Consider the following 25,000-nt stretch of genomic DNA (forward strand, 5'->3'; position numbering starts at 1 on the left):
ATATATGGATACATTTCACTTGAAAAAGATCAGGAAACAGAATACCACATTGAGTTAAAGGCATAGTGCTGAAAAGCATTTGAAAATTGGATGTTTAAAAGGGGTTTTAAAAAAAAGAAAAAACCATTTTCCAGTCTGAGATTTTTATTTTTATTTTTTAAATATATAATGCAAGGTATTCAACTAGATTTCCTTCTCCTGGGGAAAAAAATATTAGAGCTAGTCAAGAATCTCGAGATAAATTCCTGACTGTGGCCACACAAAGGCCACAGCACTATCGTGGTCACTTCAATGCTTCTTAACTCAACTACTTGCAGGAGACTACAGTAGTGAGGACTTCACAGCTACTTTTGAGATACAAATTCCTTCTGAGTAAAGGTAAGCGCATGTCTTATGAAACAGGATCTAGGCTAGGTATGGTGGTATGGTCAGGTAATAGATGCTTGGCAGATGCTTTTTATTTTTACTCTTCCCAGAACACAATAGATTTTATTTCTGTATATCCAAAACCAGAAGAAATATAGGATATTCCAAAAGACTATAAAAAAATAGATCCCCAACTTATAACTAACTTCCAATGGAATTTGATCACCCCTTTCCCTTTATCTCATTTGAAAGTCACAGTTGGACTTTGTGCCCTACTAAAACATTCATCCTTTACCAACCTTGGATGGTAAACTCCTAGCATTTATTTTTGGTTATACATGCAGCTGAGTGGATAACACTATCTGATTTATCGAGGGAGCTACCTTAATTGTCTACATTGGTTACTAGAATTTATCTATTAATTTGAATTTTAGTCTCACTACATGGAACTGGTTATGAAAAATTCATTGCTGGTATTTTGTTCTTGATCTTTTAGATCTGAACCGTATCACTTAATTGTGACAGGCATGGGAGTATTTTTTCTCCTCTTTATTTATATTTCCAAAACACACATTTTTGTCAGTGAATTTAAAATCCACTTTCCCTAAATACCATCACCAAACACTAAGAAACATGCATTCTGTGCACATCCACATCATTACAAAAATCATTCAGATACCAGAGAAGAACTAAGCTGAAGTAAGGACTAGCACGACCAAAACTAATTAAAAACTTAGTAGTAAAAGTATGGAGAATAGAGTTACAAACACTCATTTTTGCTTTATATTTCAGCTGTTTTTTCATTTTTTGGTTTTTTGGAATCCTAATGCTGAATTTGAATTCATACTCCTAAACTTAGTACATATTAACATTATACTAACATTGCATTATCCCCATTTTCCCCATCACTTAAAAATAAATAAATAAATAAAAAGTAGCTATATCTATTAAAGCTTCCCAAGGTCGCTGGTCTGTCTTCCTGCTCCTCAAAGTACTCATTTTTCTTAGTTTCCTGTCAGTACACCATGATATCCTTCACATTTGTCTGTGCCTTTGCTTTTATTAGCAGAAAATACAGCCATAGCTTTAGTGTCATGTGTACTATAAAGACAGGATTTTCAAGAGATTTGACAACTCTCATATTTTCCGAAGTATTCTCGATGTAACACAGAAACAGTTTATTACTGTTAAGTAGTGACTGTCTCTCCAGTTTGAATAATGAAGTCCTCTAGGTCAATATTTTATACAATGATGCATTTAAGGAAGCATTCCTCTGCAGTCTAGCACTAAAAACAATAGGTGTCATAATAGAAATGTATGTATTATCAATCTTCAGTGCCACTATATTCAATCTAATTCTTTGAGTACTGAAAATGCAATACCTTATTATGTTAAACCAAGAATTTTCTTCTTCCAAAGTGTTTATAAAAGAACATAATAAAATTATTTATAGAGGCCAGCTCTGTTGTACAAGGCAGAATAAATTTAACCTTATATGAACAGCGCTTTCAGCTGCAGGAGATTTACATCTGTTACTTGTAAAAAAAAAAAAAGTCTCAACAAGGTGTAGCAACAGTTTTTGAGGATTATAAAGCCACTCAAGCAAAATATTAAGAAGTTTTCACTGTTTGAGAATATTTTTCTTGCTCCAAAATTCATAAGCATACCGCAAATTGGAAAATAACCCAGCATTAACTAATATGCAAAAGTTTTTCACTTCTACCAAGAATGCTACATTTCTTGAAAGGAGACCTTTTGGTAGGTCATTTTTGCAAAAATCGTGGCATTCAAAATAAAAGAACAAGCTTTCAGACAAATAATTAAAACTGATGCAATTTTAACAAAAGCCTTAAATCATACCCAGCATAGATATTTAATCAGAAAGACATCAACTTTGCAAACACTTAAAATAATGAATAATCGTGTTCACATGACTAACTCTTCAGAATTCAGTTACGCATATACTTTAGTAGGTTTTTCCTTTTTCTTCTTTGAAAATACAGACATCTTTAACATTGGGGGTTCTTAGTTAAACACATATTTGGTTTACTTAGAATGTTTCAGATCATTTTATTTTAATAACATACAAAGATGTTCGACAAACAGGACAGAGAATAAAGAAAGAATTATGATTTAGCTGTTTGCCTGTATATTAATTGGAGTTCTTCTGTATCCCTCACAAAGAAACAAATCATACAATAGCTCCTTGTAAGACAAAGGCAAAGGTCAAAATTAAGTGTACAATTTAGCACTGAAGATACGACTAACCTAGTAGTTTTAATTACATGTGGCAACGTAGAACAGCGCCAAAATTGAACAACAGTTGAAACTGTTCTGAAACTAGACACTGCATCAGTCTTGCAGAATTTGTCTTCTGAATGCTTTTAGGGCCTCTACCTGGTATAACTTCACAGCACTCTGTGCTGCCTCACTCCGATATTTGACAGAGACACTGAAGAGCTAGTTTGCCTTCCCTATGCAATGTCAACAGGTGGCTCTATTATGACCAGGCTGTAAACAGGACTGGAGGAAAAAAAGTAGGCATAGAAAAACATGAGACTGTGAGATGAAGCCAGGCTTATTATCATTGACTTTGAAGTATTCTAATGCTTTTCATGTATGCCTTCGAATATCTGATATCAAAGGCAGCATGTGCCAAAGAACACTTGTGGCAGCATGTTTGATTTTTAATTTCCTAACATTAATTTGAAGCAGTCAAGCCTCAGATGGTCAGGATTTGTATTTCTGGTTTCTACTTTTTGGTTAGTTTCCTTAGAGGAGCAGGAGAACCATGAGATGTTGGCCCCTGGGAGATGAACCTTTGCAAGCACCACAAATTTTGAGCTGACAAATTCAGCCCAACTGGAAATAGGGGGAGAACATGAAGATCTAAGGGAGCGGATTCGCCTTAGGTGACAGAGTCATATTGGCCCTTTTGGGATCCCTCTGTGAAGTCATCCTAATATTTTGAAAGTAAAAGTTAAACCAGTTTATCAGTCGCTTCTACTAAACAAAGAAAAAAGAAATTAAGAAACCTAGACCAAACTAATACACTCTAAATTTGAGGCACATGACATGGCTTCCTCCACACATTTTTCAGTTATATTCTTCCCCCAAGCACACATATCCAGACAAATATATGTAGAAAACTCATAATGACATCAATATTAGACACATCACAGCTAGACGCACTAGGTTACTGTCCTGAACGGCTATCCAGATAAACGGATTATTTCTCCATTGCCTAAGCGAGAGGAAGCATTCACCCACATATAAACCACAGGAAAAGAAAAATAAAACAGTATTTAAGAGACAATAATTCTTAAGGCAGCTTGTTTTTTAATCTTCAAAATGTTTTACAAACTAACTAACGTTCATAATATCTCACCGAAAAAGCTTATTCTGTACAGATGTGAAAATTGACCTAAGGAACTTAAATGACTCACCCAAGGGTACAATATGAATATGTATCATAATTGAGATTAGATTTCAGAAGCCTCCTGCTTAAGCCCCAGCTCATACTCTAATGCTTTTTAGGATGAATAAATTATGGGTTTTCAAGAATAAACGTGAGAGCAAATGAATAACTTATACGAAGACATGATCACAGCCCAGTCCTAATACAGCCCCAAAGCTTGCTCATTCTTATATAGTACACTTGCAAGACCCTTAACTCAGAACAAATGTCGTTTTAAACGTACACTTTCGAGGAAATTCAGGTCCTCCCTAGGACTGTGAAGCACAATCTTTGAAAATGATTTTCTGCAAGTACCCACTTACAAATTCACTTTAAAAACAATTTGATTTTGTAGCAGAAGGGTTTCTTTCCTTTACATTCAGTTTCTGAACACAGGACTGATCTGCTAGACAAGCAGCTCTGCAGAGAAGGGCCTGGGAGTCCTGGTGGACATGCTGACCATGAGCCAGCAGTGTGCCCTTGTGGCCAAGGCGGCCAATGGTATCCTCGGCTGCCTTAGGAAGAGTGCTGCCAGCAGGTCGAGGGAGGTGATCCTGCCCCTCTCCTCAGCCCTGGTGAGGCCACACCTGGAGTACTGTGTCCAGTTCTGGGCTCCCCAGTACGAGAGAGACATGGAGCTACCAGTGCGAGTCCAGCTACTAAGATGATTAACAAACTGGAGCATCTCTCCCATGAAGAGAGGCTGAAAGAGCTGGGAATGGATAGGCAGCAGCTCAGGGGATCTTATCGACATGTATAAGTATCTGAAGAGAGGGTGTCGAGATAACGGGGCCAAACTCTTCTCAGCAATAGGGCAAAAGGCAATGGGCACAAACAGAAACACATGAAGCTCCATCTGAACACAAGGAAACTTCTTTCCTGTGAGGGTGACAGAGCACTGGAACAGGTTGCCCAGAGAGGTAGTGGAGTCTCCTTCCCTGGAGATACTCAAAAGCCATCTGGACAGGGTCCTAGGCAACATGTTCTAGAGGACCCTGCCTGAGCAGGGGGGTTGGACTGGATGATCTCCAGAGGTCCCTTCCAACCTCAACCATTCTGTGATTCTGTGACCTACCTCTGCAGAGGATTAGCTTACAGAATCTGCATGTGCAAAGTAGTTCAAAACAGAAAGACACACACACTCTACATCTATATACAAAACTATGCATTTATACTTATTTGAAAGAAAGTTTGTCCTGTAGTTAGCAGTAGTAGCCTTACTCTGGTTCAAGTTCTTGTTCATCTCAAGATTGCCAAGTTCACTAAAATCAGTGCACAACAAAAGGCTGTAAAATAAACAGAAACACCTTCCTCCTCACTCCCATTCACACACACACAAATCTTGCAGTAAATAACACCACACATTTTTTCTATCAGCACAACTATCCTAACAGAACAAAGCCCCAAACTCTGTTCTCCGTTTTCCAGATTTTTACTAGTCTTTCTCTCCAAATACACGAATGAAGACACTCTTCTGCTCTCAAGGGAGCGTACATCTGTGGAAGGTCATAAGATGCACCGCCCTTCTTCTCAGATGGAGTCCAATGGTCTACTGCCTGTTCAGGCAAGAACAGAGGGATGGATTGACTATAGACTTTAGATCTTTTGACTTTTATGACTTTAGATCATAAAACAGACAGGCAAGGGGCAGGGGAGAATCAAACCCACAATCCACACCACCTACACAACAACCACCACCACCACACAAGAATCTGTTCTTGCAAAATTGAACTATTTATTAGAATTCACAGGAATTTTTGTAGAAACTATTGTTAAGTTAGTTCTAAGCAAAGATCGAATGAAATTATTTTCAGGCTGCCTGATTCTAACTGGTTATAAGGCACCATATCACTAACTAGACATTAAAATTATCCTGGTCATTTCTTCATTAGGTAAAAAAAATGAAAAAGTGATACCTAGTCTTCAAAGTTGTGGAGTTTCCAAAAGCTCTAACATTCTAAATATTTCTCAGTATAATCTAATGTTATATTTACGAAGTTTAAAAAAAGCAGGTGGAGAGGCTAATTCAAAGCTTTTGAAAAGTACATAGCATTTTCTAACTACAAGTGTTAGGATGCAATGGATAGCGTTAAGTGACCTGTTAGGTTCTTTCATGCTATTACACACAAACCAAGACGACGGGAATATTTGTTATGATATGTCAGGATAACTATATTATTTATACAAATGTTCACCAGAAAAAAATTCACTACCACAACTGTAAGAGGTAGTTTGTTTTTTTTTTTTAATATATATTATTTCAGCAGAATGGAAATAATAGGGGAAAAGATTTAGTAATAGAACACTCATCAATTAGTCTGAGTCAAGTCTTCTAGTCCTGTATTGCCCTTTGCCAAACCTTTCATTGCCTGAGAATGTTACATTCTGTTTTCAACATCAATGAGTAAGCTTTTATGCAGTCTATTATCATGGTCCCCAAGTATAAACTTCAGAGCTTCTCCCTGTGGATTCAGGTAATATCTCTGACTTGCACCAGTTCTGTCTATCCACCTTCTATGCGTGATCTTTGATGGAGAATGAACAAAAGGACACTAGCCAACAGAACCACACATATCTGTGTATTTTACAGCAAATTGAACAATTGTCTGTTCATAAAAGGACACAGAAAAGGACATCCTCAAGTGACTTCTCATCTATGCTTTCTTTTGGCTCAAAGTAAAGATCATTGCTTTTCATTACTCTGAGAGTCTCAAGGTCAGAGACTGATCTTTCTTACACTAGTCTAATTTGGAAGAATTCTATTCCTTTTGTTTAGTTGCTAGTTTTTATACCTGCACTCATTTTGTAATGCTTAAAAAAAACATTAAAAATATACTAAATAAAAAATAATGTCAACAAATAAATTAGATCCGACATGAACAAGTTCAGAACCTGGCCTTTATTATATAAATACTATCACCGTTCATGTAAAATTCCAGCTACAACAAAATTTAGTCTAAGCAACTTTCATATCACTGTATTATTCTAAATTACAATTGATGGTAATTACAAACTGAAGCAAGAGGAGAGAACATCAGCACATAAGGATCTTTTCATTGCCTCAAGATATATAAAAGCTACTAATATGTCAGCCTGGCTCTTGTAAATGCTCAGGCTACAGCTCTTTTCATTATGTCCTTATATAATCTCACTTTGTCAAGGGCCTGCGCTAACCCGGAACAGATGCTGTGGCTCAGACGACAATACATCACAATTCAGCATATAATATTTTCTCAAAAAAAGGGGTAAAAAGGGTGTATGCAGGAGGGAGCACTTAATCAGCTGCTTACAGTATTTGCTTCAGATGTATGTCAGAAGGAACGCCTGATGTTGTATTTGAAAGTAGATAAGTGCTGGATATAACATCCAAACTAGAACGTTCACCCAAAAATCTGAAGCCAAAATTTACACTCTAAAAAAATTCAGAAGGAAATAATTGTGATACTTTAGGTTCATTAAATTTTCTATGTTATATTACTAGGCTTACTTCCTGAAGATCTTCAGAAGAGGTTGCAGCTCTAGCCTGCCTCAATCAAGAAGTACCGAAAAATTAGATGAGGAAAAACTCGAAGGGAAACAATGTACTCTTTTATAAGCTTATTCCTTATTTTCCTCTAACAGGATTCTGCATGAGGCCTTCCCAATTTTTAGTGGCAACTAAGCTATCCAGTAATAGCTTCACTAATGAATAACAGCGATGAGCAGAACCGCCTACTTCACTCCAGAGATAGTCTCACTCGATGCAAAGTGATTGTTAGTGGGATCAACACAAGGCTGAGGGCTAAGATTCCTCCCCAGTTTGGCCTCCTTCATACATCCCTAGCACACTCCCCACACCAGTACTGGTGATCAGCACTGGGCAACAGTCTAGTATCAGTCTTCAACAGCTCATGCAACCCAAAGATATAAACGGCCAGCTCTATTCGGAGACTTCTAAACCACTCCAAATAGAGGTGGCAATTTTTTATCCCACACCTGCTCTTTTACTAAGCATGAAAGGGTCAGAATTAGGGAAAAAACTGAAATACCCCGCTCCGGCTTTTGAACCATTGCTGTATTTGAGTAATCCTAATGTTCTAAGAAGTCATCATTAAATACCTTTTCTTGTGATGTCTATTTGCTGGAACTGTGAACAGAGATTCGGAAAAGATGGAAATAAGGAATACACAACTTTACAGGCTTTCTAGTTTTGTCCTTTAAATCTGTATAAAAATACTTAGCGTCTGTGCTTAGTGCTCTCTTCATTTTACAATAGAAAAAGAAACAAGCATTAAAAAAATTGTTTAAGCAGAACCCAAAAACCAGCAAGGGAAATATATATACTGGACTTGTACCCAGCAGAGCCTTTGGAGTTCTGTGGAACTCTATGCATATATAATAGCACACAGTCTAGATGTCCATGAACATGGGAAACCAAAGAAATAAGCATCTCTAAGTTATTCTTGCTTAAAATAATAAAATGTCAGATTTGTTAAATTTACTATAGTAACATGGTAATGAATTCTGTATCAACCATATTTATTCTAAAAAAGAAAGTGTGTGTTCTAAGCCTGAACAGCTGCAAAACATAAAAACACACATGCTTACAATTTTCAGTGTTTCTTGTAACAGCCTCCTTTTCCAAAATATGCCTACAGATCAAGTATTTCAGGGACCATAACAAGCAATAGAAGCAAACCTCACTTGGGAAATCAATTATTTAGCTCAAAGTGATACAGAAATATAAAGAATTATCTGAAATTAATGAACTGTAATTAAGGAGCATTATTGATTAACCAAAAATCTTTTTCCTTAACAATAATCTTCAGACATACATCTGTTATTGCTTTTTTTTTTTTTTATTACTTTTGTTTTTGGTAGAGGTCCTGGTGCAACAGCGAAGGTAGCTTCTTCAGACTAAGAAATAAATATGCCTGATTTTGGGAGTGAATTATCAACATCTCACAATCATTTTTTCTAATAAGTTACTTTTACCAAGTATTAACTGCTATCCCAACCACCTAATCACAGCTTATGCGTTAATTTTTAAGTGTGTGTTTAGAAAATTTGGAATACTTTTGACTAAATGCATTAAAACGTAAATGGCTTCAAAAATATTAAGTCACATACTTCCATTCATACAGGTGGAGAAGATACAGAGTAGCAGTTCTTTTTCCTAGAAATGCCTAATGCTTTCATAGTAACCTGCTCTCAGCTGTTGTAAACCTTTATTATACTTAAACCGCTCAGGGTGAAATTCTCCATGGTTTGGATTGCTTTAAGACATCTTCTTTTAAAGCGTTTGAAGGAAAAAAAAATTCAGCCCTTTTCAATCAACAGGGAAAAACTGGTGGTTTTCCAAGTAAAGTTATCAACATTTTCGAAGTATTCTTAAGGAGTTTGATGCTTCTATGCTTTGGAACAAAAACTAGATATCAGTCCTCAGGTAAAATGCTTTTCGGGAGATTTCTTTAAAATCTACCAATATTTGTCTGTTATAAGCTGTTATTTACATATGCTGGACCCAGAGTTCATTACTAAACGTTCCAGCCATGCCAAGTGTCCGCACAGCAGCAGGAAGGCATGCTCAGCCCTTCTTCAGAAACGCACACGCACCCAGCCTCTGCATTGCTTTAGTTCGAGCCTCCAGAGCAGGAAGGTATTAGGAGCCTCTATAAACTATAGAGGGCACTAAAAGATTTTAGGGCCTCATCCCAATAGCCTGTGTCTTGGTAGTCAAATCATTAAGTGAAAGACACTTATTTGAATGTTTTCCAAATGAAAGGAGGATTGAATACAAGTATTACTGCTTTCTAAGCAACCATTCTATTCCCTAGGCTTTTATAAAAAGGGTGACAGCCTCCTGCCTCAAGATAAAACAGTTATAACTTCATTTTGTGAAGAAATCACTTTAGCTTATACACTAGCCATAAGAACAGTTTTCAAATCAGAAGATTTGTTGGAAAATCCACAAGGGGAGAGCAGCACCTTTTATCCCAGCTTCTTAACACACAAACATGCACCCATGTGTTCCAGCCAGAGGGGATGCAGGCATATACCACAAGAGGAAATAAACATTCCCAAAGAATAGCTAGAGTCAAAAAAAGCACCCATTACACCTCTCAGGTACTTGTGAATCTTAAATTAGCCTATTGGGCACTGGAGGACCTTATTCAAGTATTGCTACAACACCAGAAAGGGATATCTTTCTATCTGTCCGTCTCTAAGTGAAAAATTCACCACATTCAAAATATTTACAAAATCATAATTGAGTTTAAGAGTTTAGAGCACAGGAATAAAATGAAAAGCACATTCACATCTATATTTATATATATTCAAAGACTTTTCTGTGTTTCATTTAGCTAACATCATTAAGACACTTGCACAGACTAATGCTGGGATTCAAGTTAAGTGAAATCCCACCATGAGTATCAACTTCCCTGGTGTAGGGAGATACATGGGTTCGTATTTCCAGGGAAGCTAGCAGTCATGATGCCTTATTATAAATGCCTTTGATATTGTATTCAGAGACAAATATAGGAAACCTTCAAGTTTCCTATAATACAGAATAAAGTCAAAAGGCCAATTTTAACACTTGTACATGACGATTTAAATTCAGAAAAACCACTTTTAAGTTGCAATGAGAAAGCCCTACTTACTGTCTCGTACTTATTAATGATTACGTTAGTACTTTACTTAAACTATACATAGAACTTTATAGTTACTGGAATGGAAATGTTCCCAACCACCTCCTGGAGCAGTACCAGTCCTAAACTGCATGTGGTTTTTGGACCAGTTTTTCATCTAAACATTAGTAAGTACACAAACTAAAGCAATGTGCCCAGATCATTGCTTGCTCTTGATCAAGATAACAGTACAAAACAATTTCAGATCATAGCCAGCTTGGAGCGAACGATCACTAGAAACATTTTAGAAAGGGTCTCTTCAGTATAACCTGGAAATAAAACCCAAGCGCTGGAGTGAATTAACCAAGCACTCTACTTCTCTGCTTGACGTTCTGTGGCAAGCCTGGGTGTTTGAGATACTTCAAGTATACATGCTGCCTCTAGGGTGATAACAACTAAGAAACATTAAGTCCCAACCTGGCAGCATACTTAATAGCAATAATACCAGGTTTCATCCTTTGTACTGAAGTGCCAAAGGTTTATGACATGGACTCAAAGAGCCCAAGATCCATCCCTCTGGCACATCACACTTTTGACTCAATGTGGACATATGTTACAGAACCAATGCCTTTTTACATTGCTGAACTTTTTGGAAAATGTGTATTAGTTCACTGGAATAGCATTTGACTTTTTCCCTCCCCACCCCCATCCCCTTATTAATTACTAGGCCTTCTTTTAGAGAATTTTGCCTGAATTCCATTAGAATCTGATCCTTCTTGCATTTATATTCCTGTATCATAGTTATTGCCTTAGACAATAACTGACTAGATTGAATTGCCTTATAACATGTCTGTGACAGTCTCTGAATGTTTCTGTGGTATCCATTTCTTTTAATGGCTGCATTTCTAAGGAGCATAGACAAGTTTTATCTGCCAGGTTCTTCCAAATCCTCCTGCATCACTGTAGCATGTTGTTGTTAATCCTTGTAAAGGATATATTTTATTTCTAATTTTTCCTATCTTTTAAATATACATTTGTTTTGAATAGAACCTCATATTACTAATTCTAGGCTATTCAAGCCATTAATAACCCAAAGCATGCTTTACAGTCCATGGTAAAGCATATTTAGCTGATTAGAGAACACAAGAGTCAACTCCACAAATTTTCCAAAAGTTTGTCCTCATAACAGATGGTTACGTTCAGAGAAATTATTGAGGAAAGAAGAAAAAAGAATGGAAAAAAAAAAGAGCACTTTCTATGATTATATTAAGTTCTTAAAGGGAGAAGAGGAGATTGAAAGTCACCATATGAATAAAAACACAGCAGTAAATGGTAGATTAGATCCTTACTTGATTAGTTATACAATTACAGCCATTGTCCTAAAGACAAATTCATAAGGACGTAACACTAAAAACACTTGAAATCCTTAAGGAATTCAAGCATGCTTTTAATATGAATTTTCTCATGGAGATTCTTGTGCAAATTATGTAAAACACAGTGCTAGGCTTAATTGCCTAAAGTATTTTCTTAATCTCCATATTCTATTAATAAGGAATCAGGGAAATTATTAAGATTGAATTCAATTTAAATATTGCAGATATCTGAGTTGATGCTATATGACTAAACAGGTTGCATAGAAGCTTTTAAATATTTATGAGGTAGCAGCAGATAGCTTGTAGTACATGAAAATATAAAGAAATTCAAGCTTCAGATAACACACACATAGTAAGCAGACCATTAGGAGTTAACAGCTGTAGGCTAGGTCTAAGTCAGTATTAGATTCACACATCTTAGCTTTTTCTTTTTCCAGAATCAATATCTGCAAATAATAAATGAGATCCCATAGGGTTGAGTTAAGCTCCAACCACCACAGAGTAACTCTGCAATTGGTCATTGACTCAATAATGCAGGTGAGCTTCACACTGTAGAACATCTTTAGCACGCTATAATAGAAAATTAATAGCGTTCAAATCAGCAGCAGGGTTACCCTAAGGATTACATAATAGCTTGGGTTAGAACAATCATCTAGCTCCAAGAAGTGTAAAATGTCATAAAACTAGAAAGAGATAGAATAGCTCCTACATTAGGCATAATTTGTGTAGTGTACACTGACTTCCTTTAAAGCACGTTAAACAACAAAGATTCACATTAGAAAAGTGTACCACTGAAAATACTGCCAACAAACCGCATTGCAGTGGTGTCCGTGGGAAATATGAAACTCATATATCACTGTACTGTTAATAATAATAGAAGAATGCAGAATTTAGTTTACTACTGTAATAGTACAAAAGGTTTCATGCTAGCTATTGTAACATAATATAATGCATACAAATACTATGTCCACAAACACACACATAAAGTACTAATATTTATACACAAACACAAAATAATAATGAAAAGTGCTATAGCCTTTAACATATAAGAAGCAAAATAGCAACTTTTCTTTACAAACTGTAAAGAAAAGTGCTTTATATCAGGTCATCTGTGATTACTATTTTGGAACAAGTATGTTAAACTGAGTATATGTAACCAAGTCAAATATGTGAAGGACGATATAAGAGTAAATTACAACTGATTAATATGGTAGCAGCCCAATAGCACGAAGGACTAATGAGTACCTGAAGACAAAAAGCTGCATTCTCCCGAACCTTAAGCAATGCCAGAAAACTTCAGCACTGCACAGCACAAATACCTATCTCTTTGAAAGAAACAATAGACTGTATAGAACGTAATAGAATATCAATTATTAATTTAACCATTTTTCAATCTCAGGGAACACTTTGGACAGTTATGGGCCCAGAGACAAAATTGAAAAAGATTTGATTTCTTAATCTGTATCATACTTGAGGACAGGTAGACACTATAGACACTGTTTCCAAGCATCATAAAGTAAGGTGTTGCCACTGTATTAAAATTTAAAGGAAAAATACTTCCCATATTTCTGGAGGTGAGGGAAAAAAAACAAAACCATCCCCAACCCCCCAAAGTTATCAGATGAATTCAGTTAATTTACTATATAAAATACTGACTTAAGCTTTTTTCTGTATATTAAGTTCAAAGCTAAACTACAAAATATACTTACTACACAATGCTGCATGTCCCATTTCCAACCAGAATTTATGTATTCCCATTTTATTTCTCAACTTTCTGCATAGGTCTCTGCTGTTCCAAATTTAAATAGGACTTGACACACACATCACAGTCATTACAAGATCAAGTTTAGACTTACCCACAGGCTGCCACCATCCCATACATTGCCATAGCAAAAAGCAGCTCGTGGCATTCCCCGCAGGCTACTTGTCTTACTTTTTCAGAGGAGTAATGTCCTCACCCAGCTTGGCACCAGCTGTAGGAATAAAAGATCGGTGTGGAGAATAAAATCCTCTGCTGCTCTAGTGCCTTCCCCGTGGCTCTTTTTCACAGTGACTTGTGCCATACACAAAATGGCACCTCTCCTTCAATGCGGAGAGGTCCAGGCTTTATATACCAAGCATGTGAATGCGAATATACCACAAAACACTAGTTCCTTATCATGCGCTTGTTAGCTTGTCCAATCTATGGCAATCACTTCGGTCCCAGGGGTTGAAAGACACAAGACGCAGGGAAAAAGGGAAGCAAAAGCGGAAGAAAGATCAATACTGCACTGTGAAACAAGAAGTGTAGGCTATTTACTTTTCATTGATCTGATGATGCAGGAGAAACACCTCAGACTGGCATTAAATTGAGGGAATACATCTTCTGTGTTTTTTCACCTCAAGGTCAAGAAGGAGCCAAAAAGAAATTAGAACAAACAGAAACTAATCACAGGAGTAAAATAAAACTATTAATCCACATTACAAATCCACATGGAAACATAATTAAATATCAGGCTGAATAAGGTTCACAGTATAACACACACTGCCAGCTCTTATCAGTTTCAACTTGCACCTGGACCAACTGCAAAGAAACAAGTGACCATATGCAGAGGGCTAAAACAAAGCAAAGTTTAATGTTAGGATGGAGAGTTTAATGTTAGGATGGAGACCCAGCATTACTCTAAAATAACTCGATGATATACGTCCCCCACAGAATTTGAAACATGTATCTGACTTGTCAAAAGGGAACATGCATTTTCACCCATGTTTATTTAGACAAATAGTTTTACATTTTGAGGAAGGGGAGGTGGAGGAAGAAAGGGAGTGCTTAGCTTACAAGGGTTACCTCATCTTGCAAGACTGAAACGATAAAGCATCCTGATATGTATTTAAAGCTTTTGTAAAAAAAAAAAAAAAAAAACAAATAAAAAGAAACAAATCACAACCATATAGTTGAATTCTACACACACTAACGTAACACTCTTAAGTGAACATTCTGTAGAGCATACTGTAGAGTACCAAATCTTGCTTTCAGAGATAATGAAAAATCAAAACAGCTAGAATTCAGAGTCTACAAGCTTCTCAGTCATCACCCAAAGGTTATTTAGATGCTAAATGGCTCAAAATCTCCCAAAATGAGATTCTTGCCAATGTATCTTAACCTGACAAAGCGGACTTTACCTCGCAAAACCATAGAAGGTATTAGACTTTCACAAACAGACATAATACTAGATGAACTTTTGAAGAATTAATAAGTCCAAGAACCACCTCTTTCATGAATAAGAGTAGAGAGAATTCTCAAGTGAAAGTGCTGCTATCAGGTTAGCTCTCTGAAAAAGGCAGAAAATAATCATATGAGATTTCGTAATGCAGATTTATTGCATAAAATTTGCTGCCAAAAAGGACATACAGGGAAGTTGAAGGAAACGGAAAGAAAGGGGAGAGAGTATACGCAACCACCATAACACAAGAGACAGTTCAAATGTAAACCATTTTGACTACAAAGAAAATAATGACAGGTCTATTTATTCAACATTCAGGAAAGAGATTGGTTTTATTACCAAGCATGGCTTGGCTATTCTCAGTGGTTCAAGGCATTAGTATACTCACTGAGTTCAAGTTCAAACCTTCTATGTCCAAGTTAAGCCAAGATATTCCAGTGCTGGAAAACCTAAATGTAATTTGACTAGATATGGCATTCACAGCTAGATTCAAACCAGAAAATACAGGAAATAAAAGCAGTATAGAGCATGACATATTGTACTCAATATTTGTCTGGGAAAAGGGGTTGTATTACACTGTTAATATATATTTTAAATAAGCAATAGTATTTAAACAACATTTGGATACACGCATAGGTTGTGCCATAGGAAAAAAATTTGAACAAAATTGACACTGTTCATATCCTTGGCAAAAGTTAGCTTTAAGCTGAAAAATATTTAGAATATTTTCCACTCCTTCTGAAAAATCGTGTAAGATTTTTATATTCTATTTACTGTTAGTAGAAATAATTAAAATTAAAGCTTATTGGTGGACATTTGTTGTGAGAAGAAATACTCCATGTTGGACAGGTGGTGTCCTGTGTACCCACCCCTCCACATGTTTCTTGTTTCATTTGTAAAGCTGCTGCTAAGATGTTGCTGAAATGCAATTTCTGTGGTGAATTTCTTCCATCAGTGCAGTTTTTCTTATACAGGATTCATTTGCACAGCCTAAATCTTCATAAAAACTGTTTCAGTACTGTTTCACTTAGTACAGTCCAGCACCTCTGCTGGGATTAGACAGGAATTTTGACAGGGGATCCCATCCATGTGTCATTTTCATGCCAGCTTTTGGAATACGATACATGACATTTTGGGTTCTATTTGCCAGAGATTTTTCTCAAGTTAAAAAATACACAACAAAGGGCCAGCGCTGTTCCTGGTTCCAAACTGAGGATAGTTTGTGTCCAGCTTTGTCAGCTGGTCCAACAAAAGATCTCATCTTTCCTCATAAACCAAACCTTGCTCAGAAGAAGCTTCAGTCCTCAAGTGGAGTACAAGTTTGGAGCAACTGCTTCAGATTAACTTTCCAGAACTACATAAGTGAACCATATTCCCCCAAACTTCCCTCTCTTTCTTCTACTCTTTAGACAACATGGAAAAAACCCAAACTTTACACAAAACAGTGTTATCCAAAATAAACCTTGCCAGAACAACAAAAGCGGTCTGCTGACACATGACAGCCATTAAAACACACACAGAGGTCTCATACTGAGACACAATAGCAAACACAAACAAACCATGTGGGAGAAGTCACACACGGCAGACTTAACGTGCTGATGCAAACAGAGGACAGAAACTGGTATTTCATTTCCAACAGAGAAGCGTTCTTCACAAGGCAATCACTTCATCAGTCTTCTACTTCAAACCCTTAGTCAAATTTGTAGGATCTCTTTGAAAGATGAAGTTAAAAAGCTGCAGTTAACCTGTTAGCCACTGTTAGAAACAGGAACAGACACCTTAGCTTTAATGACATGTTAAATCCTGTCCTCAGCTCACCTCATCCTAATCCTTTATGTCCCTTCAATCTTGGATGCTGTTCCACAGGCAATAACAGCCTGTCCCTTTCCTATTCCTCGTTTCACAGGTATCAACTCCCCTCTAAATTCCCTTATTAACATAAGTAAATTAACCCAGAACAACTGGCTCCAACTCCTACCTAACTTGAAAGTTGTTTAGTTTTGCTTCAACCCTTATAAAAGGGCTTCCATATTCACCCTTTCTAACCAAATATTGCCAGTGGTCTAGAAAAAAAATAGATGCAATTTACATGAAGCAGTAATTTCCTATCTCCTTAGATTATCAAATGGTTTTAAACACGTACCCTCCCTTACTTTCAGGCCTGTGAGATTTTGTTCAATAAAACGTATGGATAATAAATGCTAACGGCCTCATTAGAGTTCAGACAGTTTTGTATATCAAGTATTTTCCTACGGTCTTTAAACTTCACTACTCTAAAAAGCTTAAGTAGCTAAGTTTGCAGTACATATTTCTTACAGAATGTAACAAAGAGATTATTTAAATAATTGCAGTTACTTGAACAAAGCAGCTCCTAAGTCCTTTAATGCAATGCCATTTCTGTTGAGAAGTGCTATATTGCTATTCAAACCAAAATATATTAGTGTACAAGACTACTGGACTGGACCAAAATTCCATTCCTTTTTTAAAAAAGCTCTGTTAAAACACAATGTCAATCCACACAGTTAAAGACAAATCAAACTACTGTTATATTTCAAAAGATGAGATTAAAAAATAAAATCATTTTAAAGTACAAAGAAAAAAATATCCATGATTTTGCAATAGGAGCTTTTTACCACAGAATTTTTACTTTTTTTTTTTTTTTTTAAATTTTCTAGTATGTTTTTGGTAAGAGAGTAAAAACTACAGAGGTTACAATAAGTAACTTTCCCCTTCCCACCCACAGACTTTAGAAGACCAAAATTTCAAAATCAGAGGAAGAGGTTCAATTATCAGAGCTAAAATATGAGCAAAAAAGAAACCATTTTGTTGACGTATGTGAAGTTTGTCACAGGCTTATAATATGATGGATAGCAGGGCAATTATTTTATAATACATAAAAAGAAAAAGTATGCAAGAGTCAAAACATTTACATAGCTTGCAGATTAGTCACACATATTACGAAAATGAGGATTTTATAGCACGTAATACTGACTAGAATATGAAAGCAAAAAGAAAAAGATATCTTTGCCTTAACTTATAAGATTTGATAACATTCAAACTGCTGAAAACATTCACTGGGCATTTTAGATGTGATTTAATTGTTACCAAAACTATTGCTAAGACTTTCTTTAGTCTTGCTGGCCTGCAAAGTCTGCATTTTCAATGTCCCATAGTTTTGATCCTTAATTCAAAGCTTAGCTCAAAAACATTTATATTTACAGCAACAAGCTCCCATTCAGATTTCACTTTCACTCACTTTGTGGCTTCTCTCATGGCTTTCTCATTTTTATCTCTGCAGTGCTGGCAATAAATAAACAAGCCAAAAGTAAACACATTCAGAAAAAAATACCATATTGCAAGCATTGTACAGTAGTCGTATATGCACTGCTTGGGAATCAGTAAAATAAGGATAGAGCAATGCTATATGTGTGAAATGTTTGCCAAAAATATTTAAATTTTCTCAAACAATTTTGATGAACTATTCAAGTCCTACAAATCTCAAATCAGCATTGTCATTTTTCAATAGAAGAATCTGTATTTTTGAGTATAACAAATTTGAATTTTTTTATAATATATAAAAAAATCTATTTCTGTATTCATAAACCAGTCTAGAAATATTTCTATTCAGAAGGTGATATCACTAACTTTTTACCACAAATACCGCATAATTACCTCATTCATGATCACAGGCAAGTTGAGTACCTTTATAAAAGGCTGAAAGTACTCTGCCAAGGACAAATAAAAACACTCTACATATTGATAACCTTTCTCCTAAAAATTTGAAAGGCTGCAAATCCTCCACCCTACAGAGCACAGGCAGAAATATTTCAGTTTTTTGTTTCTTTGTTTTGCTTCTAATGACTTCAACAATTGAGGATAAACAGACTGGAAGGACTGAACTCTATCCCTCTCCCAGCCACACAGGAAAGGCAGAAAATCTCATCTATTCTTTCCCATGGACATTCAGTTATAGCCCATGAACGCTACACAAGAAACAGCAGCCACAGAACTACAAAAGGAAAGTTTTAGGATGTGGGTTTGGGAAAAGACTGAACACACGGTCCCTGTGATCCTGCATGCCACGCTCTGTGCCAGCACCACAGTAACAGATGAAAGAGTTTTTCTGCCGTGCTGACATAGCTGATCTACCTAATATGGCCAGTGCAAACTTCCTGCAATTCTAAAGCTTATATTAAACTGAAGGCCTCTTCTCTTTTTCACATACGTAAGCTAATTGTGAAGCATTCTGCAATGTCTATGATTAGTCTCCAAGTTATGCAAGCAATCTGACATTCAAAAATGGAGTCTTCACAAATACAAAAGACACGCAGCACAAGCCATACTATAAATGCACTAAGGAAGTCCAATTAGTGATGGGTAGAATCATTGCACCCTTCACAATACTGACGATAGCATCAAAAAGTACTATGAGACTAGCAAATGTCACTAGTGACCTTTTGGACAGTGAATCAGTAAGTTCCAGGAGAGAGGGGAAAGAGTCTCTTTTTCCCCTTCCCTGCTTCAGCAACTTGTGGACCTCACTAATTCACTAACAGCAAACTGATTCTGTACTCCTTTTGCAGGAGGAAGGATGGTCTGCAGACTCAGGGATGGCTGGTAGTGCAGCCACCTCCAACTTCTTTCTTTCTCCAGTAGCTGACCTGTGCTCCAGTATCTTGCCCCTTGTCCTGCTCTAAACAAGCTGAGCCTTTACCACCAAAAACACACATTTGACAGAAAACATTCATCTATCAAATAGCAATCATTTCATTTGCTATGATTTTTCAATTTCAGTAATGCTATCCTCTGTAGCGTCTTTACTGCTTAGGAAGGGTGGTAAATAGTATACTTGGAAAGCAGAGAATAGACTGAACTGCTACAGAGGAAACGAAGATTTTTGTGGATGTTACATAACTGCAGTATCCCTCTCTGCTCTTGCTCTGAGTAAGCCCTTGGATTTCCTTTCATAGCACAGCTATAGTTTTATGGGTATGATGAACTGAGAGAAAGGTCTGAAGAGCTTAGAACTGCACAGCTGTTGAACAGGAAGATGCGGGCAGATTCACACCTATATTCCTGGGCTATTTGCACATCATTAGTGGCAAATGTCATATGTTGCAAAATCATCAATCTTTCAAAAACTAAAACAAAATAATCCCTTCAAGCAGGACATTCCAATAACAGTAGGATGGAGAACAGATTTCACAGTGAACAAGAGGGATCTTAAGGGGGATTAAGGGGGAACAAGAGGTATTTTTCTTTCTCACGCTAGGGAGAAGTAGTAGTACTTGCATTAGAAGGCTAAGTCAGGTGGGGTTTTTTTCTCCTTTCCACAATGGAAGGCAGAAGATAGTTATTTTTGTCTTCAAACGTAATATGATGCAAGAACAATAGTGATTCCTCAGTGGCATCTCAGGGGAAAAGAAAGTTCCTACAGACTTTATAAATAGCTTAAGAATATTAGGCTGGAAATTGGTCTGGGTTTGGCTGAAAGAGAAGAATTTGGAACTTGTAGTACTGTTACACAGTTGTTCTTGGCTTGACCGAACAATAACAGCTCTTAATTTAACACCATAAGTAGCTGTTTAAAGCTGTGTGTCTGTAAGAACACTGGCTCTACAGAGCTGGATGTCTTGCAGGGGATGTCCCATTCCTTCTAAAGCAATAGGCAATTTTTCAGTTATTGCTGCCTTTGCATCAGTCAGGTGTCATACACAGATAATGAAATAGGCCAGAAATTTGCTTGTCTTAGCCCCTTCAAAGAGAGGGGCTGAACACCTCAACAACATCCTCTGACTGACACAGTGGGATGACAATTCAGACTGTGATGACAATTCAGCTGAGGGTTGGGAGGAATACTGAACAAGAAAAAAAAAAGACCTGAGAAAGCTGCAGAATCACAGAATGGTTGAGGTTGGAAGGGACCTCCGGAGATCATCCAGTCCAACCCCCCTGCTCAAGCAGGGACCTCTAGAGCATATTGCCCAGAATCACATCCAGACGGGTTTTGAATATCTCCAGGGAAGGAGACTCCACTACCTCTCTGGACAACCTGTGCCAGTGCTCTGTCACCCTCACAGGAAAAGTTTTTTCTCAGGTTTAGGTGGAACTTCCTGTGGTTCAGTTTGTGCCTGTTGCTGGGCACCACGGAGAAGAGACCGGCCTCATCCTCTTGACATCCCCCCCCCTCCTTCAGAGACTTGTACACACTGATGAGATCCCCTCTCAGTCTTCTCTTCCCCAGGCTAAACGGGCCCAGCTCTCTCAGCCTTTCTTCATTGGAGAGATGCTCCAGTCCCCTCATCATCTTTGTAGCCCTCCGCTGGACTCTCTCAGAAGGAAGAGCATAAAAGGATTCAAATTTGCATTCAAACTGTGGAATGTTTATCAAAAAATAGTCTCAATTTTACACCCTTCTAGATACATTAACGATTAACACATATCAGCTCTTGGGGAGTACAGCATTTCTAATACAATCTTAAACTAGTAAATAATGCAGAGAGAGGTTAGAGTGCAGTAGGCACCTGATTTCTACAGTCATCTGAGGTCTGTGTGCTTTTAACTGTTCTAAGAGATTAACTATATTATTTCCTGTACCCTTGTTTTCTGCAAACCTTCATGATGTCTGAAGTTAGAAATGGGAGTAAACTCATACTTCCATAATTTTGTTTCCTAAAATTATAAAGGATTACAGGCTAAGAGCTTGTTCAAGTTTGTTAAAGAGTTGAATTCTGCCTCTTAGGAAGTAACACCATTGCTATCCCTGAAGAATACACATTCCATACCTAAACATTGCATTTTTATCGCCGAGACAGCAACCCAGGAATCTGAGAAAAACATAATAGTTTGCAGCAGAAGATAAAGCTTTTAACTTTAGGGTTGATCAAAATGTAAGCTTTCTGGGACGGCCACACACTTCTCCATATATGTGAATAGTCTGTGCAAAAGTACTGTACTTCACATCAAAAGTACTTAATTCACACCATGGAAAAATATGCCTAAACTCATGTTTATACCACTCAGTGAAAGAGGGTTAACACAGATCTCTGAAAGCCTACCTGCCAGTTGGTAGGCTAGGCAGCATCACAAAAACTTAACAGCTTAGAGTCTATATAGCCCTAGCCATGTCCATGTTGCATCTGAGCCTCTAGGTTTCAGCTCCGAGTCCACAGCTAGTGTCAGTATGTCTACACCACAGTCCTCGCAAGACTGCGGCTCCAGAACAAGTCCAAGTGGAGCTGCATGGGGTGCCTATGCACCTCCTGGTACAAATCACAAATTAGTGATTCAGAAAAAGCAAGTAGACTTGCAAGCGTACCCTTTCACTACATGCAACTATATGCTTTGGAAATTTTTGAGTAAAGCACCTAAACGCCAAGAGCTTATTTTTTTCTTCAGTTATATTTTACCTTGCAGCTTTTCTTTGGTACTTCTCCCTAACATTTTCAAAACAGGAATATTTAAGGAAGAGTAACATATAGGTTTTACAAATTTCACTGTAATTAGTAAGAAACCCCACAAAAACTAGGTAGGTTGGTTGTAAAAACACGTTAGTGAAATATTTTACATATACTTACATAAAATTTTCTTCACTACTTAAAACAAGGTCTAGCAGGTAGAATTAAATGAAGTTAAATGAAGTAGTTCCCCCTAAACTCTTGTTCCATGTAGTCATTAAACACCATCTCTGCTCTAACAACTTGATGACTGCATATTTTGCATTAGAAGTAGTACTCATATCACATAATATGTTCAAATAACTGTTTGTAAAAAGAAATAATCGGAGATGCTGCGGGAGGGAAAAAAGAAGAATCATAGGGCATTAAAGTACAGACAGACTTATCCGTTCTTAAAATTCAGGGTATTCTGCTTTAACATGAACTGTAAAGCCGTCCAGGTTCATTGAGAGTGAAAAGATCTGTTAGGTATTATTGCTTTTAAAGCAACCTAACAGCTGGACCATCTCTTGTGCTGCATCTATTCCCAAATTGTGGAACTTAAGCATAAAAGAATAACATCTAATGTGATATAAGATAACCAATTCTAGTAGAGCACTTTATGTAACAGTATTTGTCTTCAGTATTTAACAGGTCACCGCATTATGTTGCTAACACGACAGTTCTGATTCAGAAGGTGCTCCAGTATAAGCTTCTATTTTAAGGTACTTATACCTCAGCAAGGGGCACAGAAGATGCTTGGAACTGCAGTTTCTCATGTTTGTTCACAGCTGAAGATGTTATTCCACAAGGTTAACTATTTTCTTTTATGGAATAGCTCCAACACATCTGGTGCAAGCTCTTCTGCACTGATGAAAGAACTGTTACCTAAAGTTTGTACCAACAGACATGGATCACTTGGAAATATCTAAAGTCATTGGGCTGTTTGAGAAGGGCCAGTATTACGAATGATTCTACAGACAATTAAAGAACAGGATAATTGTTCAAGGAAAGGTTTGTAGATCTGAAAGGAAAACATAAAAAGGGCTTCTCATGCTTCAGGAAAGAAGCCTACGCATAAGAAAATATAAAACATTCCTCTTCACAGACCAGCAGGCTGTGATTCATCTTATTAAGACAACTAAACAAGTCAAAAGGTTGTGGGCTCACAACACTTGTGTTAAAATCCCATCATCCAGTAGCGCTAAATAATCCCAGAATCAGACTGCTTATAAACCAGTCTTAGGGCAGCTGATGATCACAATTCATTACAGATAGCAATTGTTCCAGCTTGGTAAGAATATCAAAACAGAACTCAACAAATTCCACTGCTAACAGAAACAAAACTTAATCCAAGACCATTAGATACAATACATTAACTTGGAAAGGAAGGTTGACAACAAACAGCAAAAGAAAGAAGAAAAGAATAGTAGCAATCCCTGGGTTCCAAACCAGCCTGAATTAGGCTGAATTCAAGGAGTAACCCACATAAAAAGTTGCCCCAGGAATTTAGGTAAAAACAGAGAGAATTACTGTCAGATAGACAACCATTGCCAACATTTTCTGCCTCTCCTCCCACTTGAGGAGCATCTGAGTGCACTTCTGATCCACTTAAAAAAAATTCAGAGCAACGCGAAACCCTAAACAATCAGAATACCAGTGCCTAATCTCCTCTGCGTTGAGGAGGAAAAAAAAGATTCAGAGCCACTAGCAAAATAAAGTTATATCTTTGACTCAGCAACTACAGTTCAAAGTCCTGCCAGAAGGACTCATGATTTAAGCCCAAACAGTTTAAAGATGACTTTATAGGTAACTCAGAACACTTAGAAGAATAAAAGTCCAATGAATAAGGTAATACTGCCAAGACTTGGAAAATTATTATTAACAAATAATTTCTGCTGCATACGAAATATTTTTCCAGTATAATTAGAAATACTGCCAGTATGGCTCCAACAATATTATTTGGAAGAACATTTCAGAATCCAGTTTGAGACACTGATTTCTCCCCTCCCCCTTTTAAATACACAGTCAACCACCTCCCTTACCTTAGTTTCATCCTATTATGTCTGGTTACATTATGAGCTATCGAATTATGTGTTATATTACTCCGTACAAAATTTTAATTCTCTTAAAAAAAATTCTCCATGCATTATTTTCATACTTCTGACCTGCCTCTATGGTGTGGTTGCTTTCTAGAAAAATTTCTACGCAAATTAATTTTATGTATGTGAATATAATGAAAATTATACATGTCAGCAAAGAAATGGTAAAAAGTTTTATACTGTCAAGAAAAATAATAGTTCCAACATTCTCAATTATTTTGTGATTACTAGTATTTCATTTTCTTTTAAAAACCTCCCCATCATTATGTCATGATTTAAGACTTTTTATGAATTAAATATATATTTCCGGACAATTACTAGCTTCATTGTTAATCTAAGTCCATCAGCCAGCATATCTTTTATCATATTCATTGCAAGAATCAGATTCAGTAATGAAAGGCATTGCATGGTTGGCCAGTTAGCAAACAGGGCATATTCAGCACGCTTCATTTAAACAG

The sequence above is a fragment of the Struthio camelus genome, chromosome W (assembly GCF_040807025.1).
Source record: "Struthio camelus isolate bStrCam1 chromosome W, bStrCam1.hap1, whole genome shotgun sequence".
Lineage (NCBI taxonomy): Eukaryota > Metazoa > Chordata > Aves > Struthioniformes > Struthionidae > Struthio > Struthio camelus.